The following is a 20,587-nucleotide window of genomic DNA, read 5'->3' as shown; positions in this document are numbered from 1 at the left end:
CTTCATCTGCCCGTGACCTGCCCTCCCTTCTGTGCACGTTCACTACTTCAATGCAAAAGGCAGCACTCCTTGCATGGAAATCAATTTGCTTTACAGGCCTGTGCTGGAGGACATCTTCCATTTCTTTCTTCCAGAAGCATGAGCCCAAGTTGAAATTCCCTTTTGTTTCCTGTCTGCTTAAACCTTTTCACATCACTTCAGCATTTGCGTGCACATGGATGTGCCGATTCCCAGCTGGAGTGCAGCTCAAGAGTGCTTGCTCTGCCAGAGGCTCAGCGTGCCCCAGCACTCACTGACGTGACTGAAAGCTTCTGCTTCTTTATTTCAATATGAATTTTTATTTAGAAACTTGTTATGTATAGCAAAAAAACAAAAAACAACAACGACAAAAAACAAACATAACTAAAGACTCAATAATAAAATCTCAGGATGGAAACAAAGCACACAGCAGACCAGGAGCAATTCCTTCATTGCTATTTTCAGTTTAACAACAACTAAACCTCAAGGACTGTTTTCGTTCTGTGTTCAGACACAGTTTTGTCCCTATGTCAGCACCTTTCCCCAAACATGAAAAGGATTTTGCAGTCCCTCTGAAGCAAAACCTCTCCTCTCCTGTACATTTAAAGCCATGCAGGTACATGAAAGCTTTCCCCATGACTCAAATGTGGATACGATGCCTTGATGAAATGCACCCTAAATGTTGTTTTGTTTTTTTTTCCGTAAGAATCATGAGATTATGGAACACACAGGCTAAATTGGAATGAAATGACTGATGAACAAATTCATCACCAGCTTTACAAAACAAAGATCATTGTAAATTCCAGAGGCCTTTCATAAGCTGTAATAAATTATGTGTTATTTGATTCTAGCTACTTTCAGGAATAGAAGTGCAACAGTGACCATAATCATGCATTCCATGTGTCATTTGCCTCTTAATTAAATGGGTCCTATTATTTCCTGCCCTATGATATTAGCTCCTCTACTCTCCAGCTGGAGAGCTCATGTGCTGCTTTGTAAAGCCACAGAAAAGGAACACTGATGCCACTTACAGAGCGTATTTGGCATTTTGACACTGGATGAAAAGCCGGCATTTGGAAATTCCATCTCAGAGGAAATGGAGCCCTGGCTGTGGACAAATTCACCTGAAGCTTCTCAGCCAGCTCATGCATAAAATGCAGTTGGATTTCTTTCTCCCTTGCTGTCAGCAGGAAGCAGTAATCAGAATCAGAGCTAACAAAGCTGTTATCAGAGTAACGAGAGAGAAAGGTGGGGAGAGTGTCCCCCAGCCTCTTTGGTTCATGGAATACATTTGCAACTAACTTGTTGCAAGCATCCACTTCTTGAAATCACTACAGGCAATTATATCTTATATCCACAGCCAGCTCATGGTCTGAAAACTCAGTTTTCAGCCAGATATATCCTACCTTTCCCACAGCAATTGCTATCTGTGTTGCCAGAGGATGAAATGAGACCATGATTCAGCTCAGCCATTGTGGCAAATAAGGAGACCATCACATTAATAACCTGACTTAAGAGCACAAATCTTTTATTGCCTTACATGTTAAAGAAAATCCCCACTGGAGAGCAGGAGAGAGAAAAAACCTTATGAGAGCTGATTTATCACCTAGGAAATGTTTGAAACCAAGTAGGTGTTGCATACTGTAGGCTTGATTTTTCCTCAGACTAGCAAGGGATATTGCTTCATATTTTGAATAGCAGAGACCTTTGAAGACTCTGAAACATACCAGCATAATGTGATATGCTGTTGTGAAGGCTATCAGGAACAAGCTCCTTTTTTTTCTTTTTTTTTTTCTCCTAAAGACAATACTCAATGAATGTTGGGTTTCAAATACCGTACTTGGATGGAGCTTCCAGGCAGAATACAGACAGAACGTGTATTTGCAGTGGGGTCTTAACTACAATGTGGGCGGGACGTGGCACATCAAATAATCACCAAAATCCACCTGTTTCTTTTCCTGCTGCAAAGCTGCCTGATAGGTGAACAGATCACTTCCTTCTGCAAGAGTCACTGACAGCACCTAAGGCTCGAGTGCTGAGCTCTGTGCAGCTCAGGCCTAGCCACAATTTTGAGACACTTTTTATTCAGCTGTTTCGAGTGCTCTGGCTGGAGGGGAAAACCCAGCTCACTGCTAAAGGCCCATTATAGCTAAAGAGAAAAATAGTCTTGTGGGAATGGTGCCAGGAGAGGAGATTGGCACTCGTATGGATTTGGTCTGGGAATGTCAAGTAGCTTCTCTCACCTCCCCATCTATAATGCTGAAATGAGTGTTACCAGCACTAAAGGGATGCTGCGAAGCTAAATCCGCACCGGCTCTCAGGCACTTACAGGGCTTCAGCTGCAAGGCATGATAGAAATGAAACACATTTTTATTATTTTTCTCACTCACTCAAAGAAATAGCTGAGAAGAAAGCCAACATTCTTCTAGAACTTTAAAAAAGAAGAAAAAGAAAAAAAAGAGAAACCTGACTCATTTACTATTCGGATCATAAGGAATGTTTTTCAGTAGATGCCATGTGAGTGAGCTTTCTCCTAAAAGATTCCAAGCAGACCTTTCCACCAGGAATTACTTATCGGCAAGGTCCCTACACAATTTACAAGTAGATTATGGCTATTTGCTTTGATTTTCCCCCCCATCTTTTACTATATAGATGAGGAAAAGAGGAGAAAGATCATGACTCTCTCCACAGATAAGTGTTTGCATATTTACTTATTTTCCTCCATTAATGCTGATGGTCAGAACAACCGGCGGTTTTGTACACTGAATTTTGTGGGCTTCTCAATCAGTTACAGGAAAAAACTGAACTGACTGACCCTCCTCTGTCTGCAGACGCTCCCCAGCTCCAGAGAGATGAATGTTTCCAATCACTTCCCTCTGATATACTCAAGTACCACACTTTCACTTCCCTTAATCATTTTAACTCACCCTAGCTGGTTTCAGAAGCCTGGTGAACTACAGGTTATGTTTACATTTCAGATGCAAGTTTATCTTGCAGCCATCATTCTGCCAGCCCTGAAAGCAGAAATGCAGCTTTCTGGAAGCAGGCCAACCTCTCAGCACTTGATCTCCATCCACGAAGTGCTAAAGGAAGCTCAGCCACTGCATTTGTTTGCTTGGAATAGCTTTGGTGCTGCTTCAGCTGAGAAGGACTCCCCGTATTTGAGCACACATCCCAGTAACACATTGTGCATTGTCCTGGACAGATATAACTGCCCTGTCACAGGCACTGTTCTGCCACGTCTCCTAGAAGGAGCGTCTGCCCGAAGAAATGTCCTTGCTTCCTACTTACTGCTAATGGTAAGAACACTGCTATTTGTTTTAATGGCATTAATTATTCCCCCTTCATCTCCAACCCTCTACGCCAAACATGACACAGAAGCATTTCAGCACAGAACACACCTGGCCTATGCAGGATGCAATCTCTGATTATCCCCCAAACACTTTTTACCGAAGAATATTTGACCACCTTCTCTGGCTCACACCAAAAGCCCTATAGCTCAGTCTCTGAGTCCCAAGGTATCATCTAAAAATGCTTCAAGATTTCTAACCTGTGCCCTGCTTTGCCTATAGTTAGCTATAAATTAACAACGCCCGCAGATTTTGCTACTTTAATAATTCATGACTACAGAATGTGTCTTGAATGTACAGGAGAGAAAAGAATTACTGAGGAAAAGGAAAACATACATAACATTTTTCAGTGTCTTAAATTTTAATCACCAGGAAACAAAAAATAAATGAGCTATGGGCATTGTATAATTGCAATAAATTTTGAGAAATGAGTAGTGTCCAGAGAAACCTAATTAAGTTTAATAATTTTGTGCATCAGAGACTGGGAGGATGTGGGGGATAAATCTAACAAGTTACTGATGAATATAAAGTTTTCAACAGCAGAAAACAATGTTTAAATTAATATGACACATGGTAATACTTTTGGCTGCCTTCATAATTGATTCTTCCTGTTAAATGAAGAGGAACTTGTGCACAACAAGCAGATTGCTGAGAGGCTATCCCCTACACAGAGATAACAGCTGACTTTAGCCAGGCACACACTAGCTTATTCCTAAAAGAACAGCCTCTTTTTTCATTTGCTGGGCCTTTGCTCACGGGCTTTCTAGTTTGCGACCCAGCGTAACAGCCAGCAAAGGGATCAAAGCACTCCCCACATCTCACAGCCACCAGAACCCACAGCTGCTCCCTGGGGCACGCACTGCTTTTCTCTCCCAGCAAAACCTGCAGCAAATGCTCACGATGCAATAACAGAAGGAGGTCAGCCACTCTTCTATTCGCTGATTTATTCCCAAGTGCATCACAGTGAGTACCAAGGCAGCACAATGAGCACAATCACGTTAAAGCATTACCAAGGAATTCTTGAAATACTCATTGCCAAATGTTTGATTTCATTGGGTTCCGTATCAGAGGCATGATTTGCCTATCACTTCTGAAGCAAAACCCCAATGAAAAGGGCCTGACAGGAGCCTGGATGTACAAACAACATGATCCCCTTACGTGGGGATAGACAAGGAACTTCTGATCCCCGTTCTACAAAGTCTGCATTTAGTATTAAAATGAAGAGGTCCAGCAGCTAAGTCTTTCAGCCAGCTCCCTGGCTCTCCAGAGCTCCTTTTCATTTGATTTAAAAAACAAACAAACAAACAACCCAATAAAATAGTATATTTACAAATTCTGATGATCATAAGCAAAGGTAGCAATTCAGAGTAATAATTCTTAGGTGCTGAGAGCATGTCTGGAACAGCACTCAGAAACAAGGTGCCCTGTTCAACTCAGTGAAGTATCCAACGATGATAAATTATATGTCAGTGCTCCCAGTCATTCCATTTCTTGTGCAGCAAAGGGAAAGAAACTCAGATATCATTAGACCTGGAAATGACAGTCAGGAAGTCCTGACAAGCTACCGTTCACGGCCCCGATAACACAAATTGGCACTGAATACAAAATGGGAGATTGTTTGCCATACTGCCAACACGAGTGTTACCCTGGGCAAGCTCGGGAGTTTGGCAGATCTCAAGGATATGAAAGAAGAAAGGAGCCACGTTCATGGGCACAGAAAACTACACAAAGATGTTCTGACTGTCTGTAATGTGATGTAACATCTCATTTCAGCAGCTCAGGTAGGCAGAACATCTTGGTGTGATGGTATAAACCTTCACACAACTTCCTCTTCTTCCCCCTCCTTTGCTTGCCCAATTTGTAAAGAATTCCCCTCCTACAGAATGCATTTGAGTTTTCTCAAATTCTCCACTAACACATTTGGTTGAAGACAACACCCCAAAAAAGCAAAATCAAAAGATGATCAAAACCACCGAAATAGCATTAGGCAACTTCATTTTTCCCACTTTACAGAAAAAACAACCGAGGCAGCTTTTCAGGTACAACATGCTGCTCATCCCTCCTGGCATCTTACACCACATATCACTCTTTGAGCAGAATTTCATCAGTAAACCAGTCTACAGTATTACAATAATTACTCCTATGAGAAAGATTAATGAGAACGATACCAGACCAAAGCTGTAATTCAAACTGGACTGCTTCACAAGGTAGCAATTTCCCCCCCGAAAAAGAAAGAAAAAAGAAAGAAAAAGAAAAAACAATGGCAATATACATAAAACTCCATCAATTTATGTCACAGTGCAAAAGTGGGAAGCCAAAGGATCAGGAAGTAGAATGCTCTCTCAGTGCTGAGCCGTTCCATTCCACTCAGGTGCAACCCAGAGACTTCCCAAGCCACAGCCCACACTGTGCCAGCCCCTAACGCCAGGGCTGCAGCAGGACTGAGCCCATCCCTTCACAACCTTGAAGAGTCATTTTCTTAATGAAGCAAGCTCATTCTTTTAGCCCCGATTGTTTAAGATTGCATCTCTGGTGACCCTACAGTGCATTTTACCAGATCAGGTCCTTGCGTACCCACGCTGCTGCTTGTTAAAAGGCTTTGCAAGCAAAATTAATTTCAAAGACTGATTAAAAGAGGTGTAAGACAGGTTGTGAGGAGGTGCAGCTGCTTCAAGCACTGAAGAAGTCAAGAAATTTTTCTGACCTCTGTGGGAAATATCTTGGGACCAAAAGAATAATGGTAATTAAGCAGGAGGGAGGGCCTATCTTTTAAAGCTGAAGAGTCTTCTCTGTATCTCAGAGGACAGAATGCTTTATTTCTACTCATCAGAGCTTAGGAAATGCTCCAGGCAAAGTACCCATGATTTAAAAAAACCTTAAAAATTCCAATAACCCACCCTAAGCTAACGATGGTATCCAATCAAAACATTTCTTGACCTAGAAGGAATAAATGGGACTCTTTCTTTGCAAGTTAAACAAAACAAAACAAGTGTAATATTTATCAGCTTCATCCACTGAATTGTGCTTGTCATGTAATGCTCACAATGGAGCCCACATTACTCCTCCACACTGAAAGGTCATATCCTTCGTCTGCATTTGCATCAGACAAATGGAATTTGTTTAAAATTTTAATATTTAGGTGTCCACAGTCCCTGTGCTAAGGCTGCACTCAGGTGCTCCGTTAAGGAATACTGTATATTAGGAAGCATTATATCACTACAGCTAATACAAATAAGATTGTGTTTTTTTTTTTTAAGGTTGTAGGATTTCCTTCATTTATAGGTGTGAAGAACTGAGAAGAAAAATCATTTGGGACACTAACAGTGATGAAGAGAGAACAGCAGAGCTGATTTCTTACTGGAGAAGCGTGAACAAGGTATGCTGTGTTTCTTCCTCAGCTAAAATCAGAGACATTACCTTAAATATTCTTTACGTTTACGGTTTGTGCTTAGTGTTTGGCAGATAGGACAAGCTTTGTTAGTGCATGCAAGTTCAAACGCATGAAAACAAGAGGGAAAGTTTCCCACCATTCAGCAAATTCTCTGCCTCCAATTGTTCAGTGCTGGATTTAATTGTGCACGTTACAGTATCCCAACCATTTTTCACTTCACCTTTTATGGCATTTGTTATGTGTTAAGGAAAATTCTTCTTTCTCAGAAGTAGCAGCAGACCAGCAGCTCCTGAAACTGCAAGATAAGGATTCTCACCTGACGACAAACAAGACAAGCCTTGCAGAATTCATCTTTTTTATTCCAGGAAGAGAAAAACGTGCGCACCAGGAGACACAAATGAGGAACGCTGGGTGACCTTGGGCAAGTCACTTCACTTCCTTGTTTCTCTTTGCTGCTGTTTTCCTTGCTACCTTTGCTCTGTCTTGTCTAATTAAAGAAATCTAAGGCAGCAGTGCTCTCTGCATTGTCAGCACATCCAGCCAATAGGGTGCTGACCTCACCTGGATACAACGGTAACAAGTAATAACCATGACAACAATTTACAAGTGATGCCACACAGTTCTAATATTCTGGCTTAGAAGTGTTCCAGTAACTTACTAAAGCACGTGTAAGTTTGCCTTTACAACGGGAAGCTCATCTTAACTCTAGACAGCTTTAATAAAAGTTAAAAGAAAAGTTAAAAGCTTGGTTTTTCACCCAGGCTATTTCTCTGGAAGACTGCTGCAGAAGTTGCTGCTCCACTGGTCTGTGAAAAACTCTTCTAATTACAAACCCAAATGCATGACAGCACCCACCCATCCACTTATGCCACTGAGGTCTTCTCCACTGCTTCTGCCTGTGTTGTTCTTATGATAAGACGCAGTTCTCCCAGTCCTCTGCTTTGCCAGGTGAAAGAGGCCAAATCCTGAGTTACAAGTGAAGTCTCCATCAGGACCTCTGCTTTGAGCTTTCATCCATCAGACATGCAATCATTACGCCTTCATTCTGGACTTGAGCTCCTGCTCAACTAGGCCATAAACTTTCCAGTTCCTTATGGCTCCGTGGCAGGGTGACCTACCATGGTCTCCATCCACTTCTCCCAGAAATAGAAGAAAAGGAACTGTGTTCCTGCTCCTGAAATCCACCCCTCTGTACTGTCCTTACCTGCCCGCACTCAGCCTCCATCCTACAAAGGCAGATTAGAGAGCAAGCTCACCTTTGAGGATACTCTCTCTTCCTTCCAGCTCAGGACTGACAGCCCAAATCTGCATTAACTATGTTTAACTGGATCTAGGGTACAGAAGCCGTAAGGACCAATGGCATAAAAAGAGATTAAAAGAGCCAAGACAGAAAATTCTGCTTAGAGAAAAATATTGTGATACTTGATGGATTTGTAGCAGGAAGGATGACTTTCAAATACTCATTGGAAGGAAATGCATAATAAGATCTTTTCTTTCCCTAGCCTTTCTATTGACAGCATATCACTTTCAAACATCCTAATTTTGTGGGGTGAAATGTATGCCCTCTTTAATATAGATAAGTCATTTGCCATACATAAGCCTTGTTAATTTAGGATTAACGTTCAAGTAATTAATGTGACCTTATGCAAAACACATGACTATAGCTTCGTACTGAAGTCCTACTGGTTATCTGAAGGGCTGACTTCAGTCCAGTGGTATTAACAGTTGGGTTGGTTTTAGCTTTACAGCTTCAGAGGTCTTCAAACTCCATTTTAAAATGAAGGTCTTCCATTAAATCTTCCAAAGACAAATGAATGTCAGTCAGTTGTTCCCAGCAGCTAAGAGTGAGAAGTGCAAACTCTTCAGTAAGGCTCTAAGAGTGGAAATCACATACAGAAAACAAGTATGCAGATATCACAGCATATTCCACTCTCATTTTAACCATCACCAAAAAAAAAAAGTGGACAGAACTGAATCAGTGGGTGGAGATGGCACTTACATTGCTACAAGGTAGGGATAATCACATGCATTCAGTTTGAATTTGGTAAGAACTTATTGTCTCCAAGAAAGAGCTCAAAATAACACTGTGCTATACTGCAGAATAACACTTCTTTTAATGTGAGAGAGAACTGTTCAACAAGCAAATGCTACCACATTAATAATTTATCAAGTACAAACTACAGTTATTTTCCAATGGTTTCTCATGTAAAAAAAAAACTGCTAGGAAACTCACATTGAAAATAAACTTCTTAGGAAACCCAATGTTTCTGCATGCCTAAGGATATGAAATAAAAACAGTTCCTTTGCTCAATAACATTTTGGGTTGATGGTCATTTAAAAGGCTTTTCGAGAACAAGGCCAAAGATCAAAGTATTAATGGAGACAATTACAGAGCACAACTTGAGAGCACCAGAGCAATCAGTTGCTAAGGTTAGAAAGTTTGCCATAAAATAGTGTTTACACTGACAAAGCCTTGCTGATTTTCATACTGCAAATTGTTTTGACCTTCCAGGCTCCTATCTAGGATTACTGTACCTTCCCCTAGGAACAGGTTCACTGTTTCAAAGAATTTACTCTTAAGGACATAAACATCAGCTCTGTCCACTTTTTTTTTTTTTTTAGTCAACACAAAGCAGCTCTTTCAATAAAATAGTTCATTTATTTGCATATGGTTTCCAAGGACTTTGCTCAAAAACATCTCAAAGGATAATAAGCATCACCGACTTTCCTCCTTTTCATTAAAGCCACATTCAACCACTGCAATACAGCACCTTTGTTCACCTTCTTGATGTCAACAAAGGATGGGCTGACCTCAAAAAGAGGCTACATTATTATAAATTTCAAAGCGGGGGTATTTCAAAGACTATTGCCTAGAGTCACTTCAGATACAAATTCCAGACATTCATGTTGGATTTTGTAAGACACTGCTATTCAGTGGAAGCCAAGTTCAAAAGAAGCATCCGGCTATGTGATACGTATGCTATTTCTGATGCAGAGCTCATTATAAGAGAAATGTGCCCAGCAATGCACTACAGAACAAGAACCAGCACTGCTCAGTACTGCAATTAAAAGGAGATAAGTTTCACCTTTTCCAGCCTGTACAAATCAAGGGAAATAGGTACCTGACTCTGGGATACCGAGTACCTACCACCTGACTGGCTGTCCAGAAATGGAGATGAAGCCAGAATAAACCCTGGCTGCACAAAGATCGTAGCCTACGAGAACAACATTTGCCAAGAGCTCTTTTTTCAATACACACACTGCAGCAACTACCAAAATACTGCAGTTGCAGCAGACGTGCCCTCATCCCACATACCCCAAAGCCCCCAGCTACAGCACTCAAGGGGGGACAAGCCGGTTTAGACCTTGAAAGTCACCATTCAGGCGCTTTAGAGCCATCCAAAGCACTGCACAAACACAATCCAGAAGTGGACCTCTAAACATAATAACCATCTCTAGTTCCACTCAAATCTTTTATTAACAGAGACATAATTAAACTGCTTAAAGACACAGGCCTGCTTTCTCATTTACAAACTCCCTGAAGCATCTCGCACAACTGCTGCCTGAAGAGAACACTACACTTGCTTTTCTTTCTCGTTTTTCCCCTTTGCCATCCGACTTCAACAAGCAGACATGCAGCGATGCCTAGGGCATCATCTCTGACTCCAGGAGTCTCCAGGCAATCTGCAGCATCTCTAGTTGCGTTGCAGGTGAGAGATGAGCAATAATAAAGGAACATTACAGTATAGAATCTATTGGGATTTTGCAAAGAGATCAAGTAAATAACTTTCATCAGAAGCTTTAGAAGGAAAAAAAAACTCCCCACTAAGCCTCATCTCATCAGATTTCAGGCTTGAATAAAATGTTCACGGTGAAACCAAAGCTTTCCCAAAGCTCATCTGGATTTGCAGTTTTGCTACAAAGTCATAACTCAGCCAAGATTGATTGAAAACCCAAGTGTATTTGAGAACCCCTGGACCCAGTATCAAAGGACCCTGAGCTGATGGATGAGTTTGTGTCTAAATTTTAGTGAAACTTAGTTACATATGGTTTGAAGTGTTCAAAGATGGTAGTGAAATTATTTGATATTTATTTGCACATCACTGTTCTAAATTCTTACAGCCATAAGGCCCTGAAGGCAGATAGTGCTGGTAATATGAGGGTTTCTTTGTATTTTCCTGTTAAAGATATTAATTTTTATCTTTACTGCAGTGTCACATACAGAGTAATGGGGCAATGTCCTATTGCTTCAGGCACTGCAAAAACACCACTGTGAGTCCCAGTTTAAATTTATAATTTGCCTAAGAACAGGATGTCTTTTTGAATGAGTGATGCTGAGTAAGTGGGCATTTTGATGATTCCCCATTAGGTTGAAAACTGATACTGTACACCTGTTCAGCTTTTTGTGAGTGGGAGAGTTCTAGAGTTCTTAATTTGGAGCAGAAAACTTACAGCATAAGCAGCAGCAAAACATAGCAAGCTGTGTTTCTCCTTCCAAAGCTTTGTTACATGTTCTAATTGCTCAGTGCACAAGGGTTTGTTAAAGAAAAAAAAGTATGTAAGTAATATAATTCCTTTTGAAAAAGAGTTGCTGCAGGGGTTGGGGTTTTTTTTTTTGAGGGGGACAGTTTTGTTTTCCCTTTTGCCCACCTGCCTTACCAGTTTTAGGGAGCTTGAAATCAAATTTTGGCATATAACGCTGTCCAGTGAACACTGGCTCACCTTCCACGAGATAAATGTGCTGACACAAACATAACCTCCCTTGGCAAAAACAGGTGTGCAACAAAATCCCTACAAATCACTCTGCAAATAAATTCGTAAGAATCCTTCAGATTTCCTGAAGTAGGGTGGAAACGAGAGATATGTTTAAAATCCCCAAAGTAATACGTGTTGTCAGCAAGCAGGCTAAACTGCTGCTTCACGGGGAAGGCAGGTAAAGTGCCCTCAAAATCACTGCAAAAAAGTAGCAATTGTTATGACTTCCATCACATCACATCCTAACAGGTCAGATGTGTTTTGCGGGGCTGTTTCACACAAGACCCTACAAAATCACAGAGATGATGGACGAGACGATCTCTCAGGAAGCAGTACGCTCCAGGTAAAGCTGGATTACAGAGAAGGGCTATTTTCAACAACGTAAGAAATGCGTGACGAGATGAGATGACTTTTTCATTCCTCTATCAAGCATGCCACTATATCCATAAATGTTCAAAAATGGCACAAAATTTCAGGAGTGATGATACAAGTCACTGCAAAAGAAAACGCCTGCCCTTACTCCTCAGTTTGACTTGAGCCCAAACAAAGAAAATTTTACCTAAGTATTAACAAACAACTGTAGGTGAAGAGTGCCAGAAGAACAGCCTACGCTCATACCCTTCACACCACAGGCAAACTGCAGAAGTAGGACAGTCTGTAGGAAGTTGGTCTGTTTTCATTAGTTTGAAAAGAACAGAAGCTTCCAGAAGCAAGGCTTCCTTCTTCAGTGACTCAGACTCCCACCAAACTCTCCATTCGTTCTACGCCACAGAGCATCCTGTCCTTCAAACGTTTATTTCAACCAGTCTGTCAGGTTTACATGTATACGAATACCATTAACTTCCAAATACTAAACAACAAGCAGTGGCTTTTTCTCTAGCTATGACCTAACAACCACCACCTGGCCTGCTTTACCTTCCAAAGCCATGCCAATTAAATAAAATGTTTTTCTAAAAATTTGCATCTCTTTCTTTCCATTTCAGTACGCAAGGGCGACATCCTCTTTGTGTTCTGTGCATCAATGGCCAGTTGCCTCCCAGCCAGTGGAAATGATAAGCTCTTTTAACAGGGAAAAATCAGTTTTCATACAAGGGAACGCAAGCATAAGGCTGATGTCTGAGAAAAGGAAATTCAGCCTAATAAAACACTGAAGGAACAAGGGCTACAGTTCAAGTAAGTGCTTCTCACTCAGCGTTATACACTTGGTCATCACTCACACGAACACAATGATGTTGCCAAGATCTTACCAGCCATTACCTCTGTTACAGGTCAAACCATTATTGCTCCCCATCTTAGACGTAGCACACTTTAAGACTAGGTTTTAACATGGACAGTACACCTGCACAGGAGTCAGGAGCCTGAAATTCCCTGTTCACACCCTTTTCATGGGTCAGCAGCCCTGGAAGAGAGGTTGACAAGGTCAGTGGAAAGGTAGACACCAGATTATATACATCTTTTCACTAGACATGTAGAGACACATTCACATTTGAGACTGTGACAGGACATTCATCATCCTGCTATTTTCCCAGAAAGAAGGAAGAGCCAATAATTGCTGGTAAAAAGAGTGTTTCAGAGCACAGAGAGCCACCCTGTCAAGGTGCTGCTGGACACATCTCCTTATCCAGGTACGATCTGATGCACAGTACTTCCTCTCGTCCTATTAACCCTGCATAACAACATAGGTAATTCTTGCTCAAGTCTGCACAAAACTACACACCATAAAGCCAATGCCTTACAACAGTGACGTTGTTGTATCAGTTACAGGACGTATGGAAATGCAACGCCAGTCATCAACTGAAAGCGGGCAAAAGCAAGCAAATCGTATACAACACACAGCCACAGGGAGCCCTGCAAGCCCAGTGACACTGGTATCAGACAGATGCATTTGTTTCCTCAAAGGAAGTAGTAACACAAGACAGTTATTAAGAACATACAAGAGCCAATTATCTTTTTATTACTTTTTACACAAAGGCTTCTTCCATCGTTCTACCAGGTCCATTTCAACTGAATGCATGCGAAAACTGAAGATGTTTACCTCCTCCTTGATGCCAAGATGAATTTAATCAGATAACTAATTGCTTTCATTTTTCTATTATAAAAAATTCAAATTGCTGTGGAGATTACCAGGGTAAAAAACGTCTGCCTGCAATGAAGTCCAAAAGGGAATGGTTTGTGTTGTTTCTTGGAAGAAAATTACCTGCAAAAAAAATCCTGTTTCTTTGCTAGAGTATCAAGGAGCAAAGGGGTCAAAGAATGAGACGTATAGCTTTTGAGAGTAATCTCTATGATGAATTAGAGAAAAGGTGAAGGCTGTAAAATACATCAAGAGTCTATGACAGTTCAGCATCCAAAAATTACACCATAACTGCCATCTCCACATGTAGATTAACTCCCTGCCAACCTCAGCTACCAAAGAACAAATGTATAACGACCAGCTCTCCACTCACAGGCCTTGAACAGCTGGCAGCTGCAAGAAACCAAAATACCGTATCAAACTCCTTCCAAGCACCGTAGCCTCTCCTACAATGCTCTGCGTTTCACAAATAAGCGAGAATTTTTGAAAACAGACCTCCTTAGTGAAATAGTCTTATATTCTTTTTTCCTTTTTTCCTTTTTTTTTTTCCCCAAGAAGCAATCTGGCTGCCTCAGCAGAATCTATTCTTCTTATATTAAATACAGAAAAGAGGTAACTCAGATACAGCATCGTCTAATTGCAATGGCAACACAAGGACAGTTTATAAACATTTGCTGTATCAGATCTAAGTGGTCGTGCTGTTCAAGGAGAAAAGAAAATGTGAATTGAGTAAGGTCCAGGAAGTCAAGTGCCAGAATAAACAGAACTGAGAGCTAATTTAATGCAAGCCTCAACCTAATGCACAGACAGATAAACGAGTGCTGAAGAGCCTACGAGTGGTAGGAAAAGAAGCTTACACAGGCACACAAAAGCACTGCTTGTGCACTGTGTTGGAGGCATGTTTCGTGGTGCACTGAAACCCCAGCAGCAGCAAGGTAAATCGGAACTGAAGCTCTCTGACGTGTAGGCTGCAAACACTGACTGTCACCTTGTGCCACACCGCGATCCAAACAGCTCCAGCTGACTCGCAGCAAAAGCAGCAATGACAACGGCAGCAGCACACAGTGAAAGACTGACAGAGGACTGTTTGTGGTATCAGCAGTCCCTCCTGACCACCTGCCTGCATGGCGTTGGCTGACAATGCAGGCTGCCTCCACAGAAGCAGGGTTTCCTCTGGGGAGAAGACAAAAACAAATACTGGGAGCGAATAAATAAACAAAATGAAGAGATAGGAAAGCAGATGAAACAAAAACAAAGCCCCTGTGACAGAGGAGGGAGAGAGAGAATGTGAGCAGGTGAACTTCTGAAGCAGGAACATTTTGCCAGCGCAGGAAAAGCAAAATTTGCCACAAAGGAAGCAGCAACACGGCAAAAGCAGGAAAACCAGGAGATACAAACGATGCTAAAGCAGAGGCACTGTTACAGTTGAAGCAGTGCTGTTAACTGAACAGCCTCCAACTGCCTCGTTGCACAGTGCTAGTCAAACTGCAGGCAGTGAGGGCTTTCAGGCTCCGTGACACAGCATTACAAGGATAACATCTCCTTTAGTCCTTAAAGAAGTCAAATTACACAGTTTGTTGATAGGGGAAAAGAAGGAGTTATCTACCCATGAGAGAGCCTCAAGGAAACCATCGTGGAACAACCCTGAAACTCAAAGGAGAGCTTGCTTTCTTACCAAAATAGGGGCCTCAGTGCCATCTCATCAAGAGAAATTACTGTGCCAGGCAAGTGCTCACACATAAAGACACCTTTTTGTTACGAAGGCCTGCTGCTGAGACTGCATTTACACCCCAGTTCTGAGCATCTCTCAGAAAGGTGCTGTCAGAAACAAGCTCATTACACCGTGCCCAAGTGGGAGCACAGTAAGAGTATCTGCTACCAGGAGCCTAAAACTTCAGCAGGTGGAAAAGACAGCAGGACTTTAGAGAACAGACTGGGGAAAACGACAAGAATAGGAGCACAATTTAGAGTTTAAGCCCCTGTGAAACTAGCAGAAAGACTGTTCATTTATTTCAACAGAGCCTTTGGATCAGACCCTTCATTTCTGAAGAGCTTTGAAGTTGAAAAGTGTTAGAAGAGCACTCAAAATTCTTATCAACGGAAAAATGCAGCTAAAGAGATGTATACGAGTGCCTTTTTAAATTGTTTGAAAAAGGTCAGAAGATCAAGAAAAAGAATGTTAGCACATAGGAGGTGATTTAATGGGATTTGCAGAGAGCACTTTAGAAACAGTGTCAATAGCACATGAAAAACGAGGGGAGCATTTGTTAGAAGGGTTTGTGCATTATAAACTCATCAGGACAAGCCAAGAACTGATCAGAAAGCAGATCAAGCTAAATCACAGCATTTTTCTAATTTATAAATGTCCCCACACATATCCTATCTCATCATAAATCAAAGTAAAACATTCAGTGCAATTTCTTAGGCAGAAATGCTGGTTTAACAAGCTTGTTCAACCACCAAACCTATCCCAGCAGTTTGTTGTCAGATGCTACGCAACATTTTTTTTCCCCATGTGAGGTGAAAGTTACCACCTGAATTTCAGACATTAAAACAAGGACAGCCTCCCTGCGGTCCTTTAGCACCATCCTTCATACCTTATTATGAGCAGTGGAATGAGGAATGCTCCAATGAGGATAGCTATTAAAGAAATGCAAGAACAGAACTTGCAGCTACAGTGTGGATTAGCATCTTTCAAACTGCAGATGCAGTAGGAGAAAGTAAGTATAAAAATATATCAAAATAGCCACCAGCAGTTAACATTTCAGGCTGTAAAAGAATGCGTTTCTCATCTCAGTGGCATTTTAATTCTGCAGGAAGACTTTAGTGAGGCCTTTATAATATGCTATTTTAAAAATAAAAATCACCAATTTTCTGATCTAGGTAAAGCAAAGTAAATTTCAGGACAGAGGATGACTCCTACATGACATCCACCCCAAGTTCATACCCTACTGATGGCAGCTGATGCATCTTACTTCATATTTCCAACCAGCAAGCAGATCAGACGCAAGCCATGTCAGCCAGCAAGACACGACCTGCTGAGCTGAGGCAAGGCAGTCAGTCATGGCTCTCTGTGCATTCCCTTACAAGATGCACTGTAAAGTTAAACGTAAACCCTCAGACACAGAGCAACTCTTCACCAAATAAGCCTGCCTTCCAGAATCCATTCCTCTGAGGAGCACTGAAGCTTTCAAGATCTCCAGGATGTTCACAAGAACAGGCATCGTGGCTGCGCTTCAGTTACACCACAAATCATGCTGTAAATGGACGGAAAGTTAGCTTGAGTTAACCGAGTAGGTCTTCTGACATGACAGCTTCATTTTAACAGACTTTGATGGTTAAAGTCAGAGCAGAGCTTATTTTAGCTCCCTATTCCCCAAAACTCGAATGTTCAATGAAGCAAATAACGATGAGTAGAATGCTAAATACACGGGAAGATTTTCTGCCTGAGATGGAAACTCTGCAGGCAAATCTAAGCATTGGTTTCTGTCAAATCTTGCTCAGTGGGTGAGCTTGTGCAAAAGGATGCTGCTCACCTCCACACACATCTCTGGCACATACTGAGTGAGAAGGGACTACAGTGAAGGGTAAGCTGCACAGCACTTTCTCTGAGGGTCTCTCTGCAGCTTGGAGCTAATTGCGTATCCTGCAGATACGCTTCATGGCTTTGGAACTGTTTTTTGCCTTTTTTTCTTTTTTTGGGGGGTGTGGGGATTTATAGCCACTAAAACAGAGCGAAAGAGCAACCAACAAATTAAAATATGCCAGTAAACCTCCAGCTTGGTAACTCCCCACTGTTTTATTTACTGTATTTGAGTGGCATTGAATGTTGCAACACTATTTGTTTAAAATCAACATATCATGTTTATAACAAACAAAGCCTTGCCAAACGTTCTGCCCCACAAAAGCAGAACAGTTGCTCTTCCGTGGCTAAAAATGAGAAAGCTGAGGAAAACCAACCTTTCCCTAGATGTGGTTAGCTGCAGGCCTGACATCACAGAATGGGTATCTTTGATGCATGCCGGGTGTTTTTGTATTTTTTTTTTAATTATTATATTTATATTTTTTTATACACCTACACATAGACATAGAATCAACAAGGAGAAAGAGCCTGGGTCAAACAGAACTGGCCTCAAAAACCAAACATGAATGTCATTCTCTCATTTGGCTGTAAATACATCTCCATACTTCCTCCTATGTTCTTTTACCCACTGGAAACACTCCCTGTAAGATGCTACCACACCATCTCATTGACGGGAATTCAGTGAAGTGATGCTTGGTTTCTTCAAACCTTAAATAGCAAAACGGAGAAAAATTAGAGAGATGCTCACCTGCCTTCCCATACGGATGACAGATGCAGTGTGTAAAACCAAAGGGGTGGTGTTACAGCTGAAATGAGGCTTTTTCCCTTGGCATTTGGTACATATTTTAAGACTCATAGGAAAGTAGTAAATGGAAAATGTGGGAACTATTTATAATGGACTTCCACCACACAGCACCATCTCCTGCTGCTGGGGGTTCAGCTCGATAAGCAGTCCTTTCCAGCTGAGGCTGCCAGCAAGGTTTCCTCCCTGTCAGTGCCAAGGAAAATTAAGAAATATTTCAAAATATTTTAAAAGACATAAAAACATCTCTAAGCACACACCAGGGTGTTCATTTCTAACAGCAGTTGCCTGCAAAAAGTCAAAACATCCAAGCTCAGCAGTGGGACTGATCACAGCCACGGTGTATGGGTGTGAGCTGGGGACCATACGCCCTATTTTAATCTCCCCATGTGAGAACTGAAAAGAAGCCACAGAAACACCTTTTACACTTCAGCCTCACCAGGACTGTGAATTCCCACTGTTTACTTCCAGCCAGAGCTTGGATGAGTCTCAGTGAGCTCAATGTTTACAGAGAAATGGCAAAGTTCAGAAGGTTCCTCAACCCCCACATGTCTATAATTACCTTGTTTTCTGCAGTCTGGTCAGATGAGGGATAAACGTTAGCTCTTCCCAGTACTATTTTCATCCAACCATCTTTTATTTTTATTTTTTTTTGCCAGCAAAATATATCAAAATTGGAAACCATTCTGTGTCAAATGACATCTCATTTGTCCTAAACAAAGGAGAAGGGAATTTGCTCACCTTCTGCACTTCTTGTCCTTATTAAAGGTCAAAAACACAAAGTTCTGTTAAACTTGTACTAGCTGAGAATCCAGCCCAAAAGATGTAGCTCACTACTTAGCTTTTAACCTCAGCACTGAGGCAAACCTGAGCTGTTATTCACATTGAAAAGAGAAACAGATGACAGAGGCAAGACCTTCCTTCATGCAGACTTGATGCTATAGCTTCTTTTCTTTTTCTTTTAAATAACTACAGAGCAATGCCGAATTTGCTCCCAAGAAGAATGTCTCATCTCATTACTCGTGGCCATACTCAATGCCAATGGTTATATGCTTGTTGTCACCATGTCCTCAACTTTTCTGGTCGTGCTCCTTATTCCCAGCACCCAAACCTCTCACTTTGCCTTATTTATCCAAGCAAATGCCTCAGTCCAAGCAGACTAATTTATCTGCTGTGCTTTACCACTCTATGCTTTTGGCAGCAGCCTCATTGTTTCAGCCCTCACTAAACAAAGATGTTTTTAACTGCTCCCTCATTTAGCTTGAATGGAATTTCTGTTGTTATGCCCACCAGTCTGAAAGAGGCTCACAGCAATACTCATATTTATTAGCTGGAACCGATAACAAATGAAATACTTGTCATTTTGCATTGCACTTCTGATCCTATTTCCTTTCTTCAGATGCTAAAAAGGAAAGTTTAGTTGTGGCTCATGAATAATGATGTTTTTATTATAGGAGAGGATTTTTTTTTTTTTGCTTTTTTTTTCTTCTTTCATTTTCACACCTTTTTTTATTGTCATTGAAATGCTTGACTGCTTTTTCCATTATGTAATTTCTTATTCATTTCTTAGATGCCTGTCAAAGGACAACAGGGATGCTGCCAAGCCACCAAAGAAAATTGGCCAAGAAAAAATAACAATTAAGAAAAAGGAAAAGAAGAAAAGAAAAAAGAAAGTGCCAGAAGAGATCACCAAATTCTGGAGCTCTCAAAATCTGAAGCAGTTCCCTGCTCTGCCACAGACCTCCTTGTTGACTCTGATCAAGTCACATTCATCTATCAACTTCTTCATTCCTTGCTTACTATCCATTCCTTTCCACCGTGCTCTCTCCCTATTGCTCATCCAAAGCTGCCACCACTATTTCTTACAAACAGGTTACCTAATGCAGTGATGCCCAGCTCACAGATGTCACAAAAAACCTAAGAAAGAAAGTAGGCATACAGGTCTGGAAATACCATCTACCTTCCTTGTGCGTCAGCTCCACAGATCCCTACATCAAAATGGAAAAGTTTGGCATTTGCAAGCTAATCCTGCTAACTAATTTTACCTTTCTGGAATAACCCTGTGCTGATTGTAAGTGTGGATGAACACATCTTCCTGCAACTCAGAACTGGGACCAGAACTCAAAGCAAAGTGAAAAACTCAAATAAATAATGAAAAGGTGGGTTTTAAGTTTTTTTCATTAATCTCACTCATTCCAAACACAACAATGACTCCTTAATTGACAGGATTTCCATTTTTTTCCTAATTTTTTCCATTATGTTGGCAGAACTGGGATGCCGTCTCCTAAATGATTGTCCTTAAGCATCTAAGTTTTGTTTTGTTTAGTTAGGCATGAGAGGACTATTCCTAGCTTGATCTATTGCATTTGTTCTCAGTGGAAAAGATGATTCTCATGGAAATGGTAAACAAAATGTTTGTTTTCTCATGACTTAAAGCCACAAATACCCTTATAATTGGCTGGAAGTACACACTGTGCCCAGCTGCTACTGTGTGGCTCCAGAGGAAACAAGCACACGGAAATGAAATAGCAGTCACAGTAAAAATAAACATTCTTCTGAGGTATAGAGAGTATTTAGGTAACACATGTAATTGCACAAGCATGAAGAAGAGGAA

General features: G+C 41.2%; 1 long non-coding RNA gene across 16 annotated transcripts in view; it reads right to left on the bottom strand.

Moving 5' to 3' along the window:
* Positions 1 to 20,587, bottom strand: part of LOC109370191 (uncharacterized) — a 206,398-nt gene that overhangs the window by 149,588 nt on the left and 36,223 nt on the right. For 3 of the 16 annotated variants that reach the window (XR_014886892.1, XR_014886893.1, XR_014886886.1), the window contains one exon: positions 12,772 to 12,913. The exons of 12 other annotated variants lie outside the window; for them this stretch is intronic. This is a non-coding gene — a long non-coding RNA (uncharacterized LOC109370191). Of the gene's footprint in view, positions 1 to 12,761; positions 12,914 to 20,587 lie in introns of all 16 variants that reach the window. One more of the 16 variants, XR_014886891.1, reaches the window with a different exon arrangement.

The sequence above is a fragment of the Meleagris gallopavo genome, chromosome 16, assembly GCF_905368555.1.
Source record: "Meleagris gallopavo chromosome 16, MGAL_WU_HG_1.1, whole genome shotgun sequence".
In the NCBI taxonomy this organism is placed as follows: Eukaryota; Metazoa; Chordata; class Aves; order Galliformes; family Phasianidae; genus Meleagris; species Meleagris gallopavo.
The sequence above is the reverse complement of the archived record's forward strand: the minus strand, read 5'-3'. Positions and strand labels throughout refer to the sequence as shown.